At 41.4% G+C, this 24480-nt stretch overlaps 1 protein-coding gene across 2 annotated transcripts in view; it reads left to right on the plus strand.

Moving 5' to 3' along the window:
- Positions 1-24480, plus strand: part of DAPK1 (death associated protein kinase 1) — a 97729-nt gene that overhangs the window by 18149 nt on the left and 55100 nt on the right. The window lies entirely within an intron of this gene.

Below are 24480 nucleotides of genomic sequence, written 5' to 3' on the forward strand. Positions count from 1 at the left end.
GCATCCAAACTGCACACCAATACTTTTTAGGGATGAGAAGAGTACACAGTAAAGCAGTATATTTATTATATTATGCTTTTCTAATGGATTTTAGGTTACAGGGACGACTGTGGGTTTTGACGATTCTGCTCACTTGAAGTGGCCTCCACAACCATCGCAATGAGACCCTTCTGTTTGTTTTCTGTGGTCTGGGTGTGGTTTGCCAGCAGTGAAAGCTGCTGAAAATGTTTGGCGTTAACTTCGCACTTTTTAACAGGTGGTTTGGTGCCACTTCTGGAAAGTTAGTGTCACAAGGTCCAATCTTTTCAATGCTGTTCTCTCAGCTTCATAATTCAGGGAGGAAATCATCTACAGGGAAAAATTTCTGACCTGTTTTGCTTTTTTTGTCTGTATTAATTCAAAACAGTGAGCTTATATTTCATTTTAGGTAATCCATCTCTGTATCTGCCCTATATAAAAATCAAATTTGTTGTTTCCAGAATAGTATCCCACATGTAGTGAACTAGCTATAATTTATTTCAGTTTTGTTTCTTAACCTGACAGTAATTAATTTTCTGTAGCTGAAAGAAACTGAGCACTGTGGAAAAGTACTGTAGCTTTTGACTGAACCCTGTGTAAGTCCTAGTAAATCTCTCCTTAGCCACATCATATTGCATGGCAAATAACCTCATTTTTTTTCTTTGGTGGAGCATCTTACAGGAACTGAATTTCAGAAAATTATGCTGAATAACTACTAGTTGCTGAGAAGAGAAGGAAAAAAAAAAATGCTCTCATATGCTACCCCCAAAATATTTCCTCTGACTTTTCTGACTAATGTTAATGATTGGGATATGGCTAGCCAAGCAAAAAACTTGTGTGACAGGTTTTGCTATCACAAGTGAAAACTGAGGGAGTAGAAAATGAGCGCTCTGTAAGTATTTGCAAACAGCCTTTTCCTGTTCAAAAAAAAGTAGTGTAAAAGAAGTGGAAAACAATCTGTGATACATTCATGTTCTTGTCTGCATTGTTTTCTAAGGTCTCTTAGAGTACTGTCTTTCCAAGTCTAGTTGCAGGATACAGGGCAACTTTGGCTTGAAGAATTTCAGCTCATTACCATTTCATCCTGGAATATGCGGTAGCACTTTCCTCTATGACTTGTGTGAACACCTTTTTTTTTTTTTTTTTCCATTATCTTTTAAACTCGATCATTGAGCATTAATGGTTAGAAGCAAATTTTGATTCTGTGAGCTCAGTTGAAGAAGAGGTATGACCACAGGAATAAGTAGTTAGGTGTACAGGAGTGTACATAAGGTGTACACAGCCATTTTTGAAACAGCTTCACTTTGAGACAGAGGAGCAACATGTTAGAGACCCTTTCTGCAGTGCCATATGCTGCAGAATTGCCACCATGCAATGCAGCCCAACAACCGTGGAAAGCATATGATGTTAATGTGAAAATTAGTTGAACTGAATTACAGAAAAATACTGTTTTGGGAAGACTATGAGTGGAGAAAATTATAATTGATAATAAATTGCATAGATGGGTCCCCTGTTGTTGTTCTTCATAGCACTGCTTTTTAGACTAATTTTATGCGCTCTCCTGATGTGTTTAATGTGTGGCCTACATAGGCTTTAACTTCAGAGCAGAGCTTTAGAATTCAAAAAAGTTACTACATTCCCTGCTTTCATTTTAAGAGTTCCAATGTTGATATTTTTGGTGCTACCCTGGTGGTTTTGATGGAAGGTTATTTCTTCTGCTAGTCAGGGAAAAGAGTTTCAGTATTATAGAATGAAAAATCATGTGAAGCCAGAAAAAGAGTGACTCTTGGTGGCGGTCTGGTTTCCACATGGTTGTGGGTTTTCTGTAACATCTTCTGAAGAGGGCAACATCCCTTGCGCTCATTTTAATTCCGCTACCCCCTGTACTTGCCATCATGAGAAAGCTGTGTTTGTGCTTGGGTGGTGCTAGTGGTAGCGTCTACAGCCCGCTCAGCAGAGATCACGTTATCTTTCATGTGGGTGCCGCTCTCAAGCCATTCCGTAATCTCATTTCATCTTACCATCACATTTCTCTGATAAACTGTCTTCTTTCAGCACCATGGTAAAATGGTTGTGTGCAGGGTTGTTTACAGCTGCCTGGCAACTTTTTTTTTTCCCCACCATGCAACTGTCACTGCGTCACATCTGATTTTTGAGGAACCTTTGTTGGGAGACATTTGTACTCGCTGTGAAGACAGTTTGTATCTGCATCCCTGACAAGGGCTGTGTCTGGCTGCTTGCAGCAATGCCTGTACTACCATGCTCACTACCTAGTGGAAGCCTGGACCCACACACCTATCAGGATTTCAGCTTGTTTACTCAAATGTTCTTTGAGATAAAGCTTGAGATAAACTTTCTTTGATGCTGAAGGTTTTTTTTTTTTATTTCCATGCTTTGAGAAAGCTTTCAAAAAGAGCAATAACTATCGTAAGTTGTACCTAGTGAGTACATTGAGAATGACAGTGAATTTAAGTCTGAGAGGTGTTAAAAAAAAAACTAAGGCTCACTGGTGTGTCTGTTGTTGTTGCCAAGATAATGAAAAGTAATTCAGCAGCTTTTCTGACTGTTCGGGTGTGATTGTACGGTTTCAGATGGGAAGATTTTTGGGGATTCCCTGTTCCATTTGACAGATTTCTATGTCAAGCCTAGAAGTTGATTTTTGACTGCCAACCCTGCAGTAGTTACTGTGCGCTGTGGCAGCTGAGCTCTGCTCTCTTTCTCTGTCGCCACCAACACACTATCACAATTCAGCATTGTTTCTGCCAGCTAGACAAGTCTTACAGTTACGTGTGGAGTAACACCTGTGCAAACTCATTAATTGCTAGAGAAATTTCACTGGTATCACTCTAGGAAATGGGAACGGAGCTGTCTTTATTTGGTGATCTAGCACTTTTCCGCTTCTGGCAATCCTTTTTTTTGTTGTTGTTGTTTTCATTTTTCTTTTCTGAAACTCGTTTCCCTTCCAGCACATTGTTGGCGTTCAGCCACGAGGAAGCTGTGAGGCCAAAGCAGCTTTCTCTGGCAATACGCGGGAAACACGTGACTTAGGAGGGAAGGGGGACTTTGACACACGACTGTTGCTCTGCAGATGCAAAATCGGGTGCCGCCGCATTTTCTGGACAGGCTACCAAGACCACTAATGTTTTTTTGTGACTGCTGAGGGGTGTGCCACATATCATAGAATCATAGAATGCTTTGGGTTGGAAGGGACCTTGAGAGATCATCGAGCCCAACCCCCCTGCAGTAAGCAGGGATTGAACCTGTGAACTTGGCGTTATTAGCGCCGTGTTCTAACCAACTGAGCTAACCCGGCTGGTCATATGGTTGGTCACAGCTGGTAACAGCGGATGTACCCCACAGGTTGCCGTAACAGAACAGTCTTTGCTGCAGTGACAGGCAGTCTGTCCAGCATGCGGTTTGCACACCAGCACGCTTGCCTTCCTGACATGTTGTGAGACGCTTTGCCTCCAAGCACGAGGCAGGCGAGAGCAGTGGAAGAAACCAAGACATTCTGGGGACCCAGGCTTACTCTCTTTGGGAAAATGGGGTTTGGTTTTTGGCCCTGTATCCTGGAACTACGTAGCGATAGAGACGTTCCCCCTGTCCCTGGGAGGTGCGTGCTGCCCTGGTGCCGAGGGCCGTGCTCTCACCGGGGCGGCAGTGCCTGCAGAAGCCTGCCTGCTGGACCCTCACCTCTCGCCGGCCAAACGCTTGGTCCTGTTCCTCGGCGCGTGGCGGGCTCTCTGCGGTTGCCCTGGCAGGAGGGTGTGATTTGGAGGTGGTACCGACACCATCTGTGGGTCGTCTCCCTCCTGCCGGCGGGGGGCCCTGCCTCGGGACCCCCCCTCCACCAGGGGCGACGCTGGCTCCACCAGCTCCTGATCAGTGCCGAAAAAGGGCAACATTTTCTGGCACCCCGCGCGTTGGTACTTGGTGCAGCGTATGTACTTGCTTATGCATATGCATATTGGTGAAATTGACTGAGCAGCCAAAATAGTTTCAGAAACACGGTGGGGTAGAGGAATAGCAGGACTCTGGTGTGAAAGGGAGAGTTTTGCATGCTGAGCAACTGAGAAGCAGAAACACGAAGTGGCCTGAAGGCAGGTAACTGAGAGAAGCCATGGATAGGGAGGGAGCCATCCTGTGAAATGCCGGGCTGTCCCCAGGCCTCACAGAGCCGTATTCAAGTGCTGACCTCCTCAGGAGCAGCCACTGCTGCCTTCTCTGGCTGGGCGTGAGATCTTAACAGGAGGTGAAACAAGAAAATGCTGCTTGCCAGGCTCTGCCTCTGGCAGCACAGGTCGTCTTACCGAGTACAATAAGTCCTTCTTAAAAGACCTCTTTCCCCAGAATCAAAAAGGACAGTTAAAATTTGTGGTTCTTCACCAAAGTATTCTGCACGGTCAGTTGTGGCAAATGCACTACCATGCTGATCTCTTGCTCTCTTGTAGTTCCTCATTGATGGTTTTTCCCTGTGTAAAGAGCCGAGAGAAACCCCCCATCAGAGCGATTTTTCTTTGTCTGACACTTTAACATGAAAAAGAACAAAATGAAGCATGACACTGGGGGAGAGCATATTGTGCTGGCCTCCCTGAGACAATTTGTATTGAGCTGAAAAGCTGGTGGCTGGCTGCTTACCCTTTCACTGGCACGGGGGTGCATGCGGAAAGCTGTCGAGAGGCACACGGTCATCCGACATAATGGTTTTTGTTAGAGATTCGTGCTTCTGTGAAAGAAACAATAGCAGTCCCTGCTAAGAGAAACCTTGCTCCAGGTGATGTTTCCATGAGTTCCAACTCATGCAGACTGAATGCTTCTTTATGGCGGAAAAAGGAAGGAAATGCATAAATGGAATTTGTATTCTTGAGGACAAAATAAAATGTCTCTGAACTGGATTTGTAACAAAAAATGCAGCAAAAATTAGTTACAGCTTTGCTTGTGCTACTGAAGCTTGAGTAATTTCTGTCTCTTTCTTCAGGGAATACACCTTTGTCAGGAAGGCAATAGATACAATAAAATTTCAGGAATTAGTGCTGTTTAATATTTGAAGTCTTTTTGCTTGAAAAGTCTGTATCTAGAAAATCAAAGATCAAAGTAGGCTGTGGCTTGTGAAGTGGAATACTTCAGGATTCTGTGCAAAAACATGTAGTAACTAGAACAAATATATCTTCCATAAGGCAGGCTGTCACTTGTGGGCAACTTTTTTTTTATTACAATACCATGTAGTACAGAAATGTCTGACCACAACTTTCCAAAGAGAGCTTCGATGCAGAGTTAAAATTAACTGAAAGCCTGTTGTACCCTTCCACCCCGTCAAGAGTGCTCCTCCCTAAGTCTCTGATATCTTTCGCATAAAGAGTTAACGCTTTTGGGAAGTAAATTTCTTACATTATTTTTGAGGAAGTCATGACAGCAAAGGGGTGCAGTAAAACACCTCTTGAAGGGTGGAGGGGGAAGTGATGGGCAGAGAAAGTTTATCTGAAGTACTGAAATGCCACTGGGCGACTGGTTCTGCTTTTTTCCAGGGCCCTGCACATCTTCAGTTGGGATGCAGGGAGGTCCCGAGTTAGAGGCAAGATGAGGAACTGAATCTAGGGAGCACACTTCTGGTGCTAGCAACGGGAAAGAAGCACAAATGCCCTACTTGCTCGTTTGTAACTCTCTGGAGCAGAGCACAGCTGATGGATAGACTCGGGTACTGTTCTCTGTAGGGACCACTACTCTCTTATTTGCGAGCTCTAACTGGAGAATACCAGCTTTCTGGAAAAATACTCTTGTTAAAGCTCCATTTACAAAGTCATTTGTGAATTAAAAAAATCATTGCTTTAATTTGGAGCTGTGTTGAGACATGCTTCATCCCTTAACCAAGTGTCCCCAAGTTACCCCACTTGTTTTATCTCTGGTGTAGTATTGCATATCCGTGATATATAAAGCAAGAGGGTGGAGGCGGGCAAGGCCAGGTTATATATGACAATTCCTAATTCTGCAGTGCAAAAGTCTGCAGAAGTGCCCCTTGATTAAGACCATAATTTCAAAAATGTTTCCTGTAGTTTGTGCCCTCCTTTGCTGTCAGCCCTTGTAACAGGGGAAGAAAGGATTTCAACTGCAGCTTGCAGTGACTGTTATACTGATGTCCACGTGACTGCATTTTTATTCTGATGTCTAACTCTTCATCTGAGTAGAAAGAGCTGAAAGCTGGAATTGATGCGTGTGAGTCTTTTGTAGACTGGCTGAATTACTGTAGAAAGTGAAACTTTTCTGATGCAACGTTAGTGATTATAAATACACAACTGTTTTGAATGACAAATCTCCTGGCATCCTGTTAGTCAAAACCAAACTTAGAAAAAGTCTCTCTGTTTGGCACAGAAGCTGAATTTTAGGAAACAACTCTTTTTAGTAATGCTGATATGGACTTGCAACTATTTGTTTTGTCTGGGGTTTTTTTTAAGTTTTATTTATTCTCACTGTTGATATTCATTGAGCATACTGCTTGCATTAATGAAAGTATATGCATTGCTTACAATAGTCTCCGACCTTTCCTTCAACATAATGGTTGTTACAGCTTTCATGAACATCATTGAGGTAGGCATGTGGACTTCAGACTGCTTGAGAATACTGGCTGCTGAAGTAAGAAATCAAGATGTTGTTAGGTCAAAGCTTACATGAAAGAATTTCGGTGCACAATATCCACTTGCAGAAGTGCAGTTGGAGTAGCAGAGGCATTCTGTGCCCACATATCACCGAGAGACAGCGGCTGCTTCGGGCCGACGGCTACCTGCACACACACTGCCATCCAGCGTAGCCCCAGTCCTGCTGTGCATAAGCAAGTTGCTTTCTGTAGCAAGTCTAGGCTTAGGAGCTATGCAGTAGATTAATCTTTCATCCCATGTACAACTTAGAGTGAAAATAAGGTATCAGTTGCCACTCAAGAAACCTAGCCCTAAAGTAGGTTGCACTAATGTTGGAAGTATGGAAGTCTGAATCTCAGATCATGGGATTCAGGTAGGTTGTGGATGTTGCAGGGTGCTGCTGGTCTCCAGAGATTCTTGTGTTCAAATGACCTTAAATCTGGATCACTGCATCTTCCCTAATGTTTCTTAAGGCACAGTAATTTATCTACCTACATTGAGTAAAATACAGATTTAGGGTGTTTGGACAAACATCTGTTTTTAACGATGAGCTGGTTTATATAAAGCATAAAGCTAGAACACGGTGACATCTCTAGAAATCACATAATCCATTTCTCTGTGTCGAAAGATGATCAACTCAGCTGTCTGTAAGTATAGAAAAAATATTTATGGTATTCTCTGCATAGCAGCACTAACACTGAAAAATGAAGCTTTTAATGCTCTTTTCTTAACTAAATGCATATTGCTGTTTTTTTCATGATGGGTCAAAGTAAGTGCTTATAGGCAGAAAGCACATGAAAAACCGTGCAAGGAAAATAAGATGTTTTTTGAGGGGAAATGGATACCATTAAGAATCTGGAACACAAATGGATGGAATCCCAAAGGGTTGTTGGTGGTGTTACTATTTTATTTCAGGCAATTACAGAGAGCCAATAGATGAATGAAATGATGATGCACCCATTTCTCTTATTGATTTGATGCAAGGTTTTTAATTTTCAGTGATCTGCTGTTATTTCTCATTTTTAGGTTCTGAAAAAATTAGCCAATCAGCTGTCCAAAGACTTGACGTTTTCCCCTCTTCCAAATTCTATCTGGAAGTCTAACTGGAAACCTCATTCTTGTTCCACAAGGAGCACTCATGCAAATAAAATGCACGCTTAACCTGAGCCCATGTAATTATTCAGCAGTCGTGCTCCAAATTTGTTGCCTCTCTAGTGCTGCACAACAGCACTTTCAAATCCTACCAAAGGAAGAGAACATGGTGTTTTTAATGAAGGGAGCAAAGTGGCTGGTTTTGGCACCAATAGTTTTCATCCATTACTTTCACAAGTATGCTGTGATTGTTGTTATAGCACAAAGTCCTAAAATGAAGTAGTTCCATGTTAAACAAAACCAATACCAAAGTAACAAAGAGCAGCGATCTTCAGTTCAGCTTGTTTCAACATTTTCACATCTCAACATAAAAATGCATAGATTGAGTTCCTAGGTCACAGGCTCTGTTTTCCCTGGAAGGAAGGGGGTTTGAGAGTTGTGTTGTCACTTGCCTGTCACTGTCTTCTCCCTCCCCTCCCTCCAGCTATTGAATCTGTACTATGCACTCAGATTGGAGAGCGTACAAATGCCCCAGCCCTCTCTGTCTTTGGAGTAACTTTTAAAAAGTATTTAGATGCTGTAGTTAGAGCTAGATGCAGTAAGCCAAAGAGAAATTAGCTTGCTGTGTTTTCAGAAAATTGTTCCATTTAGTTCAGTTATGGTGAGACTGTTGATACTAATGCTTAGAATAATTGGGAGAGAAAGGAGGTAAAACACCTAAAGCAAACCAGTAGAAATTATGTTTACATCTTTGGAAGAGCCATGGATTGGAATTAGAAAACAGATGTGAAACTTCATACGTAACAGAATTCCTGGAAGTGAAACATCTTGGCAAATACAGGAACTTCAGATGGTTTGTACTTTAAATGGGGCAGTACTTTTTGGGCCTGGGCCCAAAAGCAAACGGATAGTTAAATGTCCAAGAATTTCCTACTGAAATACCATTGCCTAAGGAACATAATTTTTTTTGTGCATGTGAGATGGGGAGGAGGGGAGAATATGGGGGGGGGGGGGGAGGCAGGGGGAAGGCAGATACTTTCTATATTGATGCTGGTAATGCAGCAGGATTTGTAGATTAATCCTTTTGCCAATGCTGCAGATTGATGGGTAACCACATGATGTGCCATCTGCCACTTAACTGTTAAGTTAAATTTAGACTTTGCGCATATATGTTTTTATTTTTTATTTATTCCTTAAAACATTTGTTACAAGTGTTATTCAGCTATCTAAATAAAAGAGAGTAAATAATTTTGACAGTAGTAGATTTGTATTTTTTTAAGATGAGGTATGTAGAAGCTTTAAATTATTAACTGACAGTTTACTGTTTATTCCTTTATTTACAGTAAAAAATTTACGACTGTATTTTAACTTGAACATGCTATGAGTCCACCTGTTTCATACATTGATAGCTGAGAATTTAATAGATTCTAACTAATTGTTTCTCTCTATGTAGTAAATACGATGCACTGAGTGTTAAAGGTGCTGGGAAAGTGTGAATGCCATGTTTAGGGTGCAGCACTCTGCTTAATTGAGAAAGGAAGTGTAATTGGCAGGGTTGTGGTGGTTCTTTTTCCTCCCCAGGTATGTTTCTTTGGTGTGCTTTGCCATTTTATTGTGAAGGTAAGTTAAACAAGTTGGAAGAAAACCCGAGTGTTGTGCTCAGGACATAAGTGTTGTGCTAGAGGGGCATATGGAGAAGGGAGTCTCTCTTAAGAGAGACTTTTTGGGGAGTGCTGATTAATTTCTTTAACTGTGCCTCAGGAAGAGACCTGAGTACCTGGCTGTCCCACTGGAGTCAGATGAATGTGTAAGCACAGGGAAAAGCAATAAAGAAGAGAGCAGAGTTGGAAGGAGTGAGGAGACATTTGTAATGTTTCAAGGTTTTGGACGCCATGGCTTAAATGCCTAGATCTAAGGAGGCCCAGGAGAGGTGGGACTGGAGAGTGCTGAGGTTGGAGGCGAAGGTGGAGGTCATAAAAATCTGGAATAAAGAGGGCTTAGTGAGGAAAATAAATACAGTGGACTGACATTTGTGAAAATGATGAGAAGAGAGCCTTTCAACTATATTAAAAGAGCACAGTGAATAGGATGAAAAGGGCTGAAGGTGGTAAACACCAGAGATAAACAGCCTATGAAACCATGCAGCTTATTAAAAAATTAGTGTTTCAAAAAAGCCGAAGGGTAAACAAGCAGTGTTTCATTTGCATTGCAAAGCTTCGACCAAGGAAGACTACCAGCAATACAGCAAAGTGAGTGGTGCACGTTGCACAGTGTCTCATCACGTTGCCACAGTGGGCCACCTGGTGACAGCCAGCCTTGTTCATCAGATGTATTGTGACCAGGAAATCAATTAATGATTGGGGTGGAAGAAAGGAAAGGAGGGTAAGTAGTAGGAGGTGCTGTGCTCCAAACTCTCTTAAATCTTGGACTTGTCAGTTTTGTTGCCCCTGCCATGATTTCTAATCAGGAGGTGGAGTAATCTCACGAGACTGCTGCAGCTGTATGTTTAAAGCAATAAACCATTTTATTCAAAGGTCTTCACTGGAAAGCAAACGCAGTATTACATTTAACAGATGGGAGCTATTTCCAGGAGTCTTCAAGTGCTTCCCAAAATGACTCTGTCATATCGATGCTGAAAAGAGAAATACTACCCAGAGAAATAGTTTGAAGACTTCCATGTGAATGCTTAAATCTTCTAAAGTATTCCATCAGTATTAGGTCTTACACATTTACATAACATTTTGTATGAGGTTGTTGTGTGTCATGCCTCGATCATAAAGTAATGATGTCCTGTGTGGGGCTTTTTCACTTATTTTGCATATGAATTATATAAATCCCTCTTATTGGCTATGAAAATAAATTATAAGGGTTATTTTTAATGCCGTAAGAGATTTGAAGGCAGCCTGGGAAAATACAACTTAAATGCATTTTATGGTTATCTAAATTGAGGGAAATTGAGACATAGGAAACTTTTTTCTTTCCCTTAAAAAAGATGAAAAATCAATAAAAATGTTAAACTGAATTTAAGACTACATTAAGTAATGTAGTATGTAGAAACACACAACTTAGGCAGCTTCAGAGATTAAGCTTAAGGACTGCACAGAGGCTTTTAAGATGCATCTTTCTTGCAAAGCATTTTCTTCTGAGCAGGTGGCTTCTGAAGGACTTACTGCCATCTCTGTTACATTATTGAGTTGTTGTCTGCCAGTCTGAGTTTACGGATGTTAACTCTTATTTAAAGTCCTAGGTAAACTTCATTATTTAATATTTTTAAACAATGATGAAATGCCTTGGTAACCTTGACTGTGTCTTACAATTACGTGCTTTGTGTGGTAGTTCAGTTTAGATAATAAGTATTTCTTGAAGTATTGTACATAGAAAAGACTCTTACTTGGTTTGTACCAGAGCTTTCCATTCTTTGCTGTAACTCCCATATTCTTCTTCCTCATTATTTTGAACGAAGACGAATGGTATCCTTAAATAGAGACAAAATTGTGTTCAATACAGATAAAGTCTTCGGAGGTCATGCTCTTCGTGTGATTTTTTTACATTAAATTTGCTATATGTGTTTCTGTTTTAATGCTTGGTTATAAATTAATATCTTTGCCTTTATTTTGGGTAATTAAAATGTTGTTGAACGCCATTTGCTTTTTCCTATACTGTAATGTGTGATGCATCATGACTCAAGTACTTGTCTAAACATCCCTTTAAAGTGCTGAGGTAAACAGCAGTTCAGTCGCATGCAGTTAAGTATCAAGGAGGTGGACTACACATGGAAAATGGCCTGTTTCAAACAGAACCTACGCTGCTATTTTTTTTTCAAGTGTTTTCATAACTTTTCACATTGAATCACACAATAAAGCCTCTCTAACTTTGCTTTTTGTAATTCCTTCCACTCCCCACTCCGAGGTCATGTGCCAATGCTCAGCAGTCATGCAGAGCAGATCTATTTGCAACTTCATGGGGAGATCTGGTGTTACCAGTCAGAACACATTTTGCACGATGAAATCCTGTTCAGTTTAGAGCCCTGACTTGAAACAAAACCTTCCTTAAAGGGGAAAAATGTGAAGGCACTCTGCTTGGATAAAAGAGACTGCACTCTCATTTGGTTACATAGCAGCCATGCTTGGCAAGGGCTTTGCATTAGCCTTCAGGCAAAGTACATCAGCAGGATGCAAATGTTGCAGGGTGTTTTACTCTCTTAATTTCTTTTTCAAGGTGCTATGTTTCTAATTAAAACCCTTTTATGTTTCTAATTAAAACCCTTTTCAAGGACAGTAACTCAGTTACTCCTTACAGAGATAGACTATATCAAATATCTAATCACTCCATGATATCGTGTGTATAAAATAAACAAAATGTCATGCAGTCGTGCTTTATTTTTGTATCCTGCTTTTACAATGCTCTTGTCATGATGTATAGAGAGATAACTGACATATTTATATGTACACAGAGAGCGGGTGAAAGCATTTACATGTATTGCATGTAAACAGGAGGGCAAGAGCTGGATTTTTCTTTTTTAACTGTTCCTTTGTTCCACTTCACAAAATAAAGCCTAATCATCATGAGATTACATTTGCTTCTAAACTTGTTGTTTCTAGATGTGAACAATTCTTCAGCCATCTGCAGTTGAAGCTTACTGTCAAATTGCTGATATGTAGGATCGACTTCCCATCATCTCTGTGTGATGGACTGCACTAGTTAATAAGTGCTTTTCAGCTCAGCAAATGTATGCACAGGTGTGTGCATGCATGCACGCTCCAACAATTTGACTCGTTTGGCATTAACTATGTTGGAAAAACTTTGTCTTAGTTCTCTGAGTAGAATGAGAACATCCCAAGCAGATCAGCCCCTTTCCTTTAGGTGAGGGTGTTGGGAAAGGGCCATGGGAAGGTGTACTGCTGTGCTTGGTCTTACTTTCAAGATGTGGGTACAAAACACTAAAAATGTTCCACATCTCGCTGTCTTTCTTCATCCCGTTTTCTCTGAGCCAGCCAGAGCCCTCTGATTAATCTGTTTTGTGCTTAACAGTAGTTACTATTCTGGGGAGCTGTGTTCAGTGAGATGTGATCTCGACGAAATCCATACATGGATAAAGGTCTGTGTAGCGAGCCTTGGCAATGCCAGTTACACCCTTGATCACTTGCCTTTTTAAATGTATGGTCCAGAAAGTAATGTAATGCTATGATAAACTGGTATCATGAAGACACTTCATAGCATAGTCTTCCATTCAGTACTGGATACACATATGCACAAAGTAGTAGTCTTCTGTATTTCCCCCCCCCCTCCCCCTCTGTTCGTCACCCCGTGTAATTACTCCTCTGAAATTTTTCATACACGACTCAGAACAATATAAAGTACTTAAGAAATAATAATAAACAGTAAACAATGTGGTATCTTTCTTGTACTCTGGTCATAGATAAAGTTCTTTACCATGCTGTTATGTCCTCCCTTGAGCCTAGGGGCTCATCTGGGTTTCTAGGAAAACAATGAAGAGACTGAAAAATCACTTTTCTGTAAGCTTAGTAAACATCTAGAGAAGTCCATTAACAGCCTAATGAAACTGCAGAAAGCAGCAGAGCAACAGAGACATCCAGTTTGATCAGTGTCATGTGCTGAGGCTGACAGCACAAGAGGATTTCTGCAGGAGATAAATACATAGCTGAAATGCACGATGAGTTGCTTTTAAAATAACCAAACCACAAAAATATGAGGCATGAGCTTGTAAAATGCTGGAGAAAAGAACAAATTGGACAAATTCCCTGCTTCCATAATTCTTCACTTTCTGGTCCATACTGCAACCTGACTTCAGTTATACAAAGTTACGGTAGGTAGTTTAGTCTATGGATATGTTAAAAAGTTAACTTAGCCCACCTGCTTCTTACAGTGTTTGAAACCTCAAATTCTGACTGCTTCATCTTGTGATACCATCTGTTATAGATACTATTAGAGTGTTTCTCTTTCTATTAATATGGTTAATAAGTTTACAGTTAGACTGTTTGAACTGTATTTGAATCGGCAGTACAAATGAAATATTTTATGCATTCATTCTGAAAGATAATCAAACTATTTTATCGTCACATACATTGAGGCACTATACTGGTATCAGGGTACTTCTGAAACTTGGTAATTTGACACCAAAAGATACTCGAGTCAGAAATTAGGAAAGGGAATTTGAGAGACACTTAATGGGGTTCGTAAACATATAAACATATCTGTGCATAACAAGGCATTCAGAAGTTAGGAAATGCCAGTCATCAGTACATTTGTTTGCTTTATAAATCTGTCTGATTTTCCCTTCTGCTTCCCCTTCCTTGCTGTCCTTGCTCTTTTTGGCTTTGCTGCTTCTCCAGAATATTTCTAAGGAAAGTGTACCAGCATGCATTTTACTAATGGGTATAAATTACAACTTGATTTAAACTGCATACATGTTGGAAATGTACTGCACAGTTGCGTAACATGTGTTACTCTTCTGCCTTTGTACTTGTAGCACTCTACTATTTATAGTTATGTAGTCAAGTTTAATTAAGTCCTTGTATTTGCTTTTCTATACAAGTAGTAGTTGGAAAAGACCGGTCCCAACAATGATCTCTGTGATGCACCATCAGATTTTAGCTGGCTTATTCTCCTGCTTAGTCACTCATACAGCATTGGAGGACTGTTGTCTCTTTAGCTTAAATGCTGTTTCAGGTTTAAGTCCTCTTTTGCCTCCTTTCTTTAGTACTGCTTTTTTCATGTGTCTCCCAAAGTTACTACTTCTATTGCGCTATGGCCAGTGTGCCCTTTCCTGTAACAAATGTTCAAGTGCAGCTGAAACATGTTTATGGTGATCGACAGGATTGTTCAGGTGCTTGTGGCTCTTTCTCCTACCTACTCCTAACAGTAATTAGATGCTGTTCCTTCATGTTACAGAGTGGTCAAGTACTTTTGAGTGCTGCCACTTAGACTCACTGTGGACTCTGAAAATGCATTTCTCCGCTATGGACACAAAGCAGACAGCTCCGCTGTCAACGAGAGATGTGTGGCTGTGTCAGCACTTGAAATGTAAACTTGTTACTTACATTGAAAACTGTTTTGCCAGAGCTGGTGAGGAGAAAAAAAAATAAAAAAGAGAAATAAATAGCCTAATAATCTATCCAGCATCCAGGTATCCTTCAGATACAGCTGTCTGCGATGTTCTCATCTTCATGTTGTTTGCCATTTCTTTTCAAAGCTCTCCAGTACTTGGAGGGTTTGCAGCTGAACAATACTTATGGCATTCTCTCCATGCCTGTGCTAGAGAATTAAACATTGCAGGGCAAGGGAAGAAGCACAAAAATTGTGAGCACTGTACAAGTATTTACAACTTTCAGAGCCTAAACAAATATGGTACGAGTCTATCAGTTAGTCCTGCGTTCATTCTCTATCTGCTGGTACTCTTTGGCTGGCTGTAAAATTAAAAAAGTGGTTTGGGGAAAGGGTCCTTATGTTCCTTAACATGCCTTCTGTGGGGAAAAGAAAAGAAGTGCATGCACACTTGGAGAAACTCTACCTGGCAAGATACCTTGTTTTAGAGTATCCCAGTTTATCTGTCAAGATCAATGAAGATTTTTCCTTGCAGGCATAATGCTGCTAGCTAGTACTAAAGCTGCTATTCTATGAAACAGGTTGTTTTTTGAGCATGGTACACATGAAACACTATCGCTTCCCAGTCACATCTGCTTGCAGAACTCTATTAACCTATTAACCATGGCTTACCCCACCCTGCTAATGCTGATAATAGCTTACCTCCTCAATGGAGTAAGCATAATGCTTTGTGCTAGTGACTCTCAGCTGCAGTACTGTAAGTATTATACACGCAAGAGAGGCTTCCAAGTGCCTCATAAAGTTTACCATGTTTTGCAAGAATAAAGAGGGTGCGAGGAAGGAGGGGAAAGAGACTGCCTCCAATTTGGCATTGCAGCTGAAGTGAAAATGTTGGTTTGCTTGATTTAGAAGGTGGAGAGGGACTTTATGTAGCTATAACCCTTCACAGTTTGTGGAGAAGTCTTCCCTTCTGTTGGAAGACTTGGGTACTGCTGCCTCACTGGAGAATCTTGTGAGAGTTAACCTTATTAGCAGAAGCAGCTCAAGTGCCCTTGATGACAGGCAGCGGTACATGGGTGGCGGTGGTGACTGATGGAGGTGACTGACGCAGAGATGCTGCTGGGGGTGGAAATCACCTACTCAGTTGGCCTTCCCTGCTGCAGATCTTTAAGGAAAGACAGAGGTGTCTGCAGTCTGCTAGTAACTGTTTTATTGGGGGAAACAAATGGCTCTGTGGTTGAGGTGCAGTTTCTTTCATGGGCTAATCTAATAGTATTATGGAAGTCTCTTTCTGTTGGATTAGTATAATTTTAAAAAGGAAAGGAGTCAAACAAGTAGTAAAAGCAGTTGGATCTTAATATATTGCATTTTCAGAGTTGCGTAGTGAATACCAAATTTTTAAAATGGAAGAAAAAGTGCCTAAGTGTCAGAAACGTACACAGACATCTTATTACTCTGATGTCAGTATAACGCCTTTTCCTTATTCCTATCCCCTGCTCCCATTAAACTTTGTCTTTTGAATGATGATAGCATGGAGAATCCCCCATGCTTGCCCTATTGTGGCAATAAATACCAGAAAATTGGTCACTGGGGGTTACTTGAGCATCTCTGTGTTCAGCCTGGACCTCTCTTGGAGGGTTCTTGGGGCAAAAGTTTCACTCCTTGCAGAAGGAGCTAGCTGGGAACAGCTGGTGCAAAAGGTTGGGAGTGGGGAGGAATACAGGATGTCTGGCACCCCTCATCACTGTGATCATTCTTCTGGAAAAAATGAAAGGACTTTTTTGGTTTTTCCCTTGGATTCTAAAATGTCTGTCTCTGTAGTTAAAATTGTCCATAATTCATGCTAATGAATAGTTGTTTTATGATCCTGCTAAGCCAGAACCAATAAAGGGTGGAGTGTAGGCAGTTTATTGGTGATTCCATCACTTCTCTGCATAACTTTTGCATATATAGAGATACATATATATGTATTGTAAAGGGCAGCGTGTGTCATCTTATGATGTAAAAAAGATGGAGAAATGTAATGATTAGGTGTTGGGATAAGTACTTGTTCTGAAGCGAGTCTGAAAAATCACTGGATGTGGAGATATCATGCCAACTACCCCAGAAACAGTAGATTTAGGATAGTAATTAACTGCTGGTTGAGTAAAAATTATAAGATCACAAAACAAATTACTGTTATTAGCAGAAGTATTTGTTCTCATGTCAAGCTGTCATCCTGCTTCGCTGTTTAACCTGATTCTGCCACGTGGAAAAAAAATGATGTCAGATACTTAATTAAGTGTGAGTTTGTGATTACTTCCCCCCTCCCCCCCCAGTGTAATTGTCTCCTAAAATGGCAATCATTTTTTGACCCCACCCACTTTAAATCAAATCTGCAAAAGCAAGGGAACTTAAAAAACTAAAGGGCTTTTCTGGCTTTGAAGACACCATATGAATGAATGCTGGATCTGAAACTGTAGAATCTGAGGGAGAATATTACTGGATATAAATGTGTTAGCCCATAGAGACCTGCTTGTCCCTGCAGTTCTGTGGGCTAAAGCCCAGTAAATGCCCTTTGATTTACACCTCTCCTCTGCTTTTAAAACATGAGTTTACAGAGACTTGTAAAATGGTGTGGCTTAGGGATCTCAGGCATGAAATACCCCTTTGATTGCAGCTTAAGTGTGATCTGCATGTACAGCATTTAATAACAAACAGTTAATTGTGGGGTTATGTGCTGAATACCACAACAGCAACGATAAGAAGGTTATTTGGTGTATAACTGACACTTACTCTAGACACCTGTTAGCTGATAACTTTCTTGCAGTCTTGAGCAATTCAAAGATTTCTGGAGCCTGACAACCTAATAAACTGCGGATGGGACCAATCTATAAAGTCGTGTGGTTTTAAACAATGTATTGGTCTTCTGATAACACTTTTATATTTTGTGAATTCAAACAGGTGGTTGTAGTTAGAGAGAAAAGTAAAAGACTGCAAAAATAAAGTTACATAGCTCAGAAGAGGAGGAGAGATCTGTTTGTCTTACCTGGTCCCCTTTGTTTCAGTAGGTCAGGCTCATGCTGTAACATCGTAGTTGACCCATTGCCAAAATAAGATTAAATAGCCTTAGCTGTAAGGGCACTGGAAGCATGAAGTGGTTTTGGGGAATGGTGTAATTAAAATATGAGTAATACTGTGGAAAACCCATCTTTTTTTAGCTTACAGGTCCACAGCCAATGCATGTTTAAAAACACTTGCAGAATATTTTTTATTTAGAAAGAAGCCTAAAATGCATTGCTCTCCTCAGTGGAGAAGCACTAAAGGAAAAATTCTGTTGTGGGCTAAACATCAGAAATTCAAATACCAGAATTTTCCAAAAGTCAATGATACATGCTTTGTCAGTGAAACATAGATAACTCCTAATCCCAGTCAACTTTTATGATTAAATCTCCTTGGATATCAAAATGTATTGTATGTCCCTGTACTTCAGAGTTCCTTTTCAGTCCCAAACTCTCCAAAGCTGATGTTAGCAGTAATTTTGATTTTTAGTCTTTTGGGTTTTGTTGTTGTTGGGTTGGGTTTGATTTGCATTGTGGGTTTTTTTCATTGTGTTTGGTATGTTTTTTTTTTTTTTAAATGAAGCAGTAGCTTTTGCCGAACTTACAAGGTGAGCATCAATAAGCAAGTGATGAGCCATGTAGCATTCAAGCCTATGGGGCATGAAATATTTTTCCTCTGTCTCAGGCAGTTTCGGCTTCTAGCTTGAAAGCCAGCCAAGTGGCCAAAAGGCAAGCAATGGCTTTTTACTTCCTTCTGGTCTGTGAGCTTGAGTATGTTCAGAGTCATGGTGATGCCTGTGTCTGTCTACTGTCTGACTTTGCTGTTTCTCTGGAACTGTGAACTTTATGAAAAGCTGATTGTTTTTGAAATAAAGCTGAATATCTCTGTGGAGATGTGCATGTTGTAGGGGAGAGAGTGAGAGAATCGCTGCTTTTCCCCCCCTGTAAGCAAGGGCCAGAAGACTCTGTTTACACTTCTCTGCAGCAGTGTGAATATCTAAGTACATGCTCCACTCTGGCTGGCAGTGCAAAATTGCTCAGACCTTGGAGATGAAAACCTAGAGCCACTGTTGCAGGAAGAGGTCTTGTGGAGTTGAACTGAACCAAGCAGAGAGGGTTGATGTACCTTAGGGTACCCTCTGCTGCCCATTTAGGATGACACAGATCTTCCAGAAATCCTGTGCCTTATCTGCCAGTCCTGTATGAATGTCTTAGGTGTCCAAGAGCATCTCAGATAGCACTAGCTGACCAAGTCTAGGCAAGTGAAGCAGGTCTTCCAGCCTATGTGGAAGGGGGAAGAGGATATGGTGGGGGCTAAATCACTGCTCTGTCCACCACAGTTTGTAATAATAACGTGTTGGGCCTTGTCTGGTGAACCTGGCCCTTGACAACTTTGTGCAGAATTGGGGAGGTGGGGAGGAGGGAGAATTTAAGGCAAGGATTCTTTTTTTTTATGCAACATGAAGTCATCTCACAAGTTCATAAACTGATTTCATGAAATAATGGAGAATGAAACTTGAATGGGGATCATAACATTGACATAAAACCAAACATCAAAACTTAAAAGAATGTTGACTCCTTCTTGGATTTTACTTCTCTCACTGCCCATGTCTGCATTCAAAGGCTTCCCAGCTGGTGGTGGCTACTCTAGAGTCCCTTTCTAGGAGTTCATAGGAGAGGATCTGTGTCTGCCCTGCCTTGTGCAGGTGACAGTCATTTAGCCTTGCCCAACTGTGTGTCCCAGTTCGAGAAAATTTGTCACTCGGCGTTCTGTATGGAGTCAGCACAGTAGTGGTGATAGTGGTGACCCAGCAGCATAAAGTATTTTCAGCTGATCAGCTCTCTAAATTAAAAAATCATGGGTGTGACTTTCCGTTACAGCATTTTATTATCTTCGTTTATTGCATAACACTGTTGATGATCAGTTATCATCTTCTATTTTCTATCTGTCATGCATTCCTTAATTGCTTAATTACTTTGTCGGCATATCTGGCACATGTTCATGCTCCAGTAATAAAGTAGTATTGTGCGTTGAGTTCATGCATGAGATGTGTAGCTTTGAATGATTCCCACTTGGCTCTTTGTCATTATAGGATGCCCTTTTTGCGGGTGATGCATCTTTCTAGAGAGATCTCTGTCGGTTGTAATTAATTAACCACTAATACAGGTTAGCTCCTCTTCTAAGTACTGGGTGGAATTATACATGCCTACATGTTCCATCACTGTGTAGATAGTCAAGCATGCTAGGCTTAGCTTTGATTTAACCACTGTTCTAGGTCTACCTCAGGGGACACCACTTCTTCAGTTAACAAAGTAGGCTAACTTCAGAAAATTTTCTCATTGGTACATTCTGTAATTCTGCGAATTTTTCGTACAGTGAAATAAACCAAGAACAGAATTGCTAGAGAATCCTCAGCAAGAAATTAAGAAAGCTTAAAAAGAAAACTCAGTAATATCAGAAATCCTGTTCTTGCTTTAACTCAGTATCGTGGTTTAACCCCAGCCAGCAACTAAGCACCATGCAGCCGTTCGCTCACTCCCCCTGCCCTGGTGGGATGGGGGAGAGAATCGGAGGAGTAAGAGTGAGAAAATTCCTGGGCTGAGATAAGAACAGTTTAATAATTGAAATAAAGTAAAATAGTAATAATAATAATGGTAACAATATAATAATAATAACAGCAATAATAATATAGAAAGCAAGTGATGCACAATGCAATTGCTCACCACCCATCGACCGATACCCAGCCAGTTCCCGAGCAGTGATCGCTGCCCCCCGGCCAACCCCCCCCAGAAAAGTCCTTGACTAGCATAAGCAGTACTTAGCAACAACTAAAACATCAGTGTGTTATCAGCATTATTCTCATACTAAATCCAAAACACAGCACTATGCCAGCTACTAGGAAGAAAATTAAGTCTATCCCAGCCGAAACCAGGACAGTATCCACCCCTTATTCTATGCCATCTACGTCATGCACAGGTCCTCCCCTTTCCAATGTGTTCTAATTAATCACCACCACTTTCCCTATCTTGATACATACACACAGATATCATTCCCTTTATCTATGGGCCATCCCTCTAAAATGTCCATTGAGTTCATTTAGTCCATGACTTCGGGTTCCATCTGTCATGACAGTCTTTCAGATCAGGAGAGGTGGTGTGCAGTGTTGGATTGTTGCATGCTGAAGCCAGTTCTGGTTCCAACACTGCTGCACTTTTCTCAGTTTCATCAAAGTTCATTCTTCATTAATCTGGGCGATTCTTACTGTAATACCATTGATGTGGCATATAGCAACCATAAAAGAGATAACATACAGTATTATATAGCATTTAACATCACACAATTCAGTCCATTGGCTATTTTCACCCAAAATCAAATCCCCTTGAGGTACACATTGGACCTCCCCATCCTTCCGCATTATTCACCAAGTGCACACAGGTCCTTGAGCAAAAGCAATCCCACAAATGGGTTTGCCTTTGCCCGAGGGGGAGTAACCCAGACTATCTTCCCCAGCATATTTTTTTATGGGCACTACAGGGACCTTGCCTCCTTCTACAGTACGTAGAAGTTTTGATTGGGCAGGGCCAGCTCAATTGGCAGATCCCCTGGTGTTGACTAACCAGGTGGCCTTTGCTAAATGTGTATCCCAATGTTTGAATGTCCCACCACCCATTGCTCTCAGGGTAGTCTTTAACAGCCCATTGTATCGTTTGATTTTCCTGGAGGCTGGTGCATGGTAAGGGATGTGATACACCCACTCAATGCCGTGCTCTTTGGCCCAGGTGTCTATGAGGTTGTTTCGGAAATGAGTCCCGTTGTCTGACTCTATGCTTTCTGGGGTGCCATGTCGCCACAGGACTTGCTTTTCAAGGCCCAGGATGGTGTTCCGGGCGGTGGCATGGGGTACGGGATATGTTTCCAGCCATCCGGTGGTTGCTTTCACCATGGTGAGCACATAGCGCTTGCCTTGGCGGGTCTGTGGGAGCGTGATGTAATCAATCTGCCAGGCCTCCCCATATTTATACTCCAGCCATCGTTCGCCGTACCCGAGGGGCTTGAACCACTTGGCTTGCTTGACTGCAGCGCATGTTTCACATTCATGAATAACCTGTGCAATACTGTCCATAGTTAAGTCCACCCCTCGGTCACGAGCCCATCTATATGTTGCATCTCTTCCTTGATGGCCTGAGGCATCATGGGCCCACCGAGCTATAAATAATTCACCCTTATGTTGCCAGTCCAGATCCACCTGAGCCACTTCAATCTTAGCAGCCTGATCCACCTGCTGGTTGTTTTGATGTTCTTCAGTGGCCCGACTCTTGGGTACGTGAGCATCTACATGATGTACCTTTACAACCAGGTTCTCTACCTGGGAAGCAATATCTTGCCACAGTGCGGCAACCCAGATGGGTTTGCCCCTGCACTGCCAGTTGCTCTGCTTCCATTGCTGCAGCCACCCCCACAGGGCATTTGCCACCATCCATGAGTGAATACAGAGATAAAGTACTGACCACTTGTCTCTATCAGCAATATCTAAAGTGAGCTGGATGGCTTTCATCTCTGCAAGCTGACTCAACTCCTCTTCTCCTTCAGCAGTTTCTGCGACTTGTCGTATAGGACTGCGTACAGCAGCTTTCCAGCTCTGATGCTTTCCCACAAGACGGCAGGACCCATCAGTGAACAGGGCATGTTGCTTTTCATTTTCTGGCAGTTTATTATACAGTGGGGCCTCCTCAGCACATGTCACCTCCTCCTCTGGTGATATTCCAAAATTTTTGCCTTCGGGCCAGTCCATGATCACTTCCAAGCCTCCTGGGTGACTGGGGTTTCCTATCTGAGCCCGTTGTGTGATTAGTGCAACCCACATACTCCACGTAGCATCAGTTGCATGATGTGTATTCTTAAATTGCTTACTAACCTTTATCAAAACCAAAATAATAGTCCCAAGAAATACCAATAGATGTATCTTAACTACCCAAGGATGTTCAAGATACTGAAAAGTTATTGTAGTAAAGGAGGAAACATCATAGAAGAAGGTAGCAAAGGTATTCTGTATTTCCTCCACAAAAAACCTCCTAGGGGAGGAGGTATAATTGCTAATTCTCTCCATGAGGTGGTACCCGAAGTACAGTAATGGCTTCAGTACAAACTCTAAACACCAAGTAATGCTCAAGGTCAGTGTTTTAATAACACACCTCCCAGGCAAAACATCAGTTATCACTGCAGAGCACAGCAAACTGCAAAAACCAACACCAATCTTTAACACGTACAGCAAAAAAAGGAGCATGGTGCAGATCAGATTAACTAATATCATGACCGGCAACTGTTAACAGATTCCTTAACACACTCTGGTTAAACTGTTATTATCTCAAACCCTTCAAGCCCCACATTGGACACCAAAAAGGATGGTTGTGGTCTAGCCCCAGCCAGCAACTAAGGACCACGCAGCCGCTTGCTCTCTCCCCCTGCCCCAGTGGGACAGGGGGCAGAATCGGGAGAGTAAGATTGAGAAAACTCCTGGGTTGAGATAAGAACAGTTTAATAATTGAAATAAAATAAAGTAAGATAGTAGTAGTAATAATAAGAATATAATAATAATAGTAGTAATAATACACAAAGAAAGTGATGCATGATGCAATTGCTCACCATCCGTCGACCGATACCCAGACAGTCCCCAGGCAGCAATCACTGCCCCCCGGCCAACTTCCCCCAGCTTATATACTGAGCATGACGTCACATGGTATGGAATAGCCCTTTGGTCAGTTTGGATCAACTATTCTGGCTGTGCCCCCTCCCAGTTTCTTGTGCACCTGGCAGAGCATGGGAAGCTGAAAAGTCCTTGACTAGCATAAGCAGTACTTAGCAGCAACTAAAACATCAGTGTGTTATCAACATTCTTCTCATCCTAAATCCAAACCACAGCGCTACACCAGCTACTAGGAAGAAAATTAACTCTATTCCAGCCGAAACCAGGACACTCAGCATTAGATTCCTGGAGATTTCTGACCCAAATCAGTGTGTGCATCTAGCAGCAACAGACTTATACGTCAATGATAACGTGCTGGAGTCAGCCACTTCCTGCAGTTTCTTCTGGTTTGTAACACAATCACAGGTTTTTCTTCCTCAATGCCTCGGTACTTTTCTCATGTTCAAGCTCTTCCTACTTAACAAGATGATACAATAACTGTAATTCTTGATACTACTGTGTTTAGTCAGTGCTTTCAAAACTAAAAACGAAAGCAGTGTCCTGAAACCCAGTATTGTTTTAAAAACTTATAAAAATAGGAACTTGAGGATTAGAATAAAATGAATATTGACATATCTTATACATTGGAAGACACTAAGGACTGCCTGTCCTGCAGAACAAAAAAAATTATCCTCAACATGCATATGGAAGGAGAAATGCAGAAACCATTACTTTTTCCCAGTAATCCCCAATGCACATATTTGTCAAAAATCCAGTGATCTACACAGGTATTATCTTTTATTTACGGATATGCTGAAATGTGTATATGTATGTTTGTGTGATGTAAAAGCGATATCTTAACTTAGCTTTTCTGCCTTCTCTAGCGTTTTTTTCAGGTATTATTCTAGATTGCATAAAAAGCAGTAGTGTGCTTTAGTAGAATTGGTAATT

This window comes from Pelecanus crispus, chromosome Z (genome assembly GCF_030463565.1).
Source record: "Pelecanus crispus isolate bPelCri1 chromosome Z, bPelCri1.pri, whole genome shotgun sequence".
Lineage (NCBI taxonomy): Eukaryota > Metazoa > Chordata > Aves > Pelecaniformes > Pelecanidae > Pelecanus > Pelecanus crispus.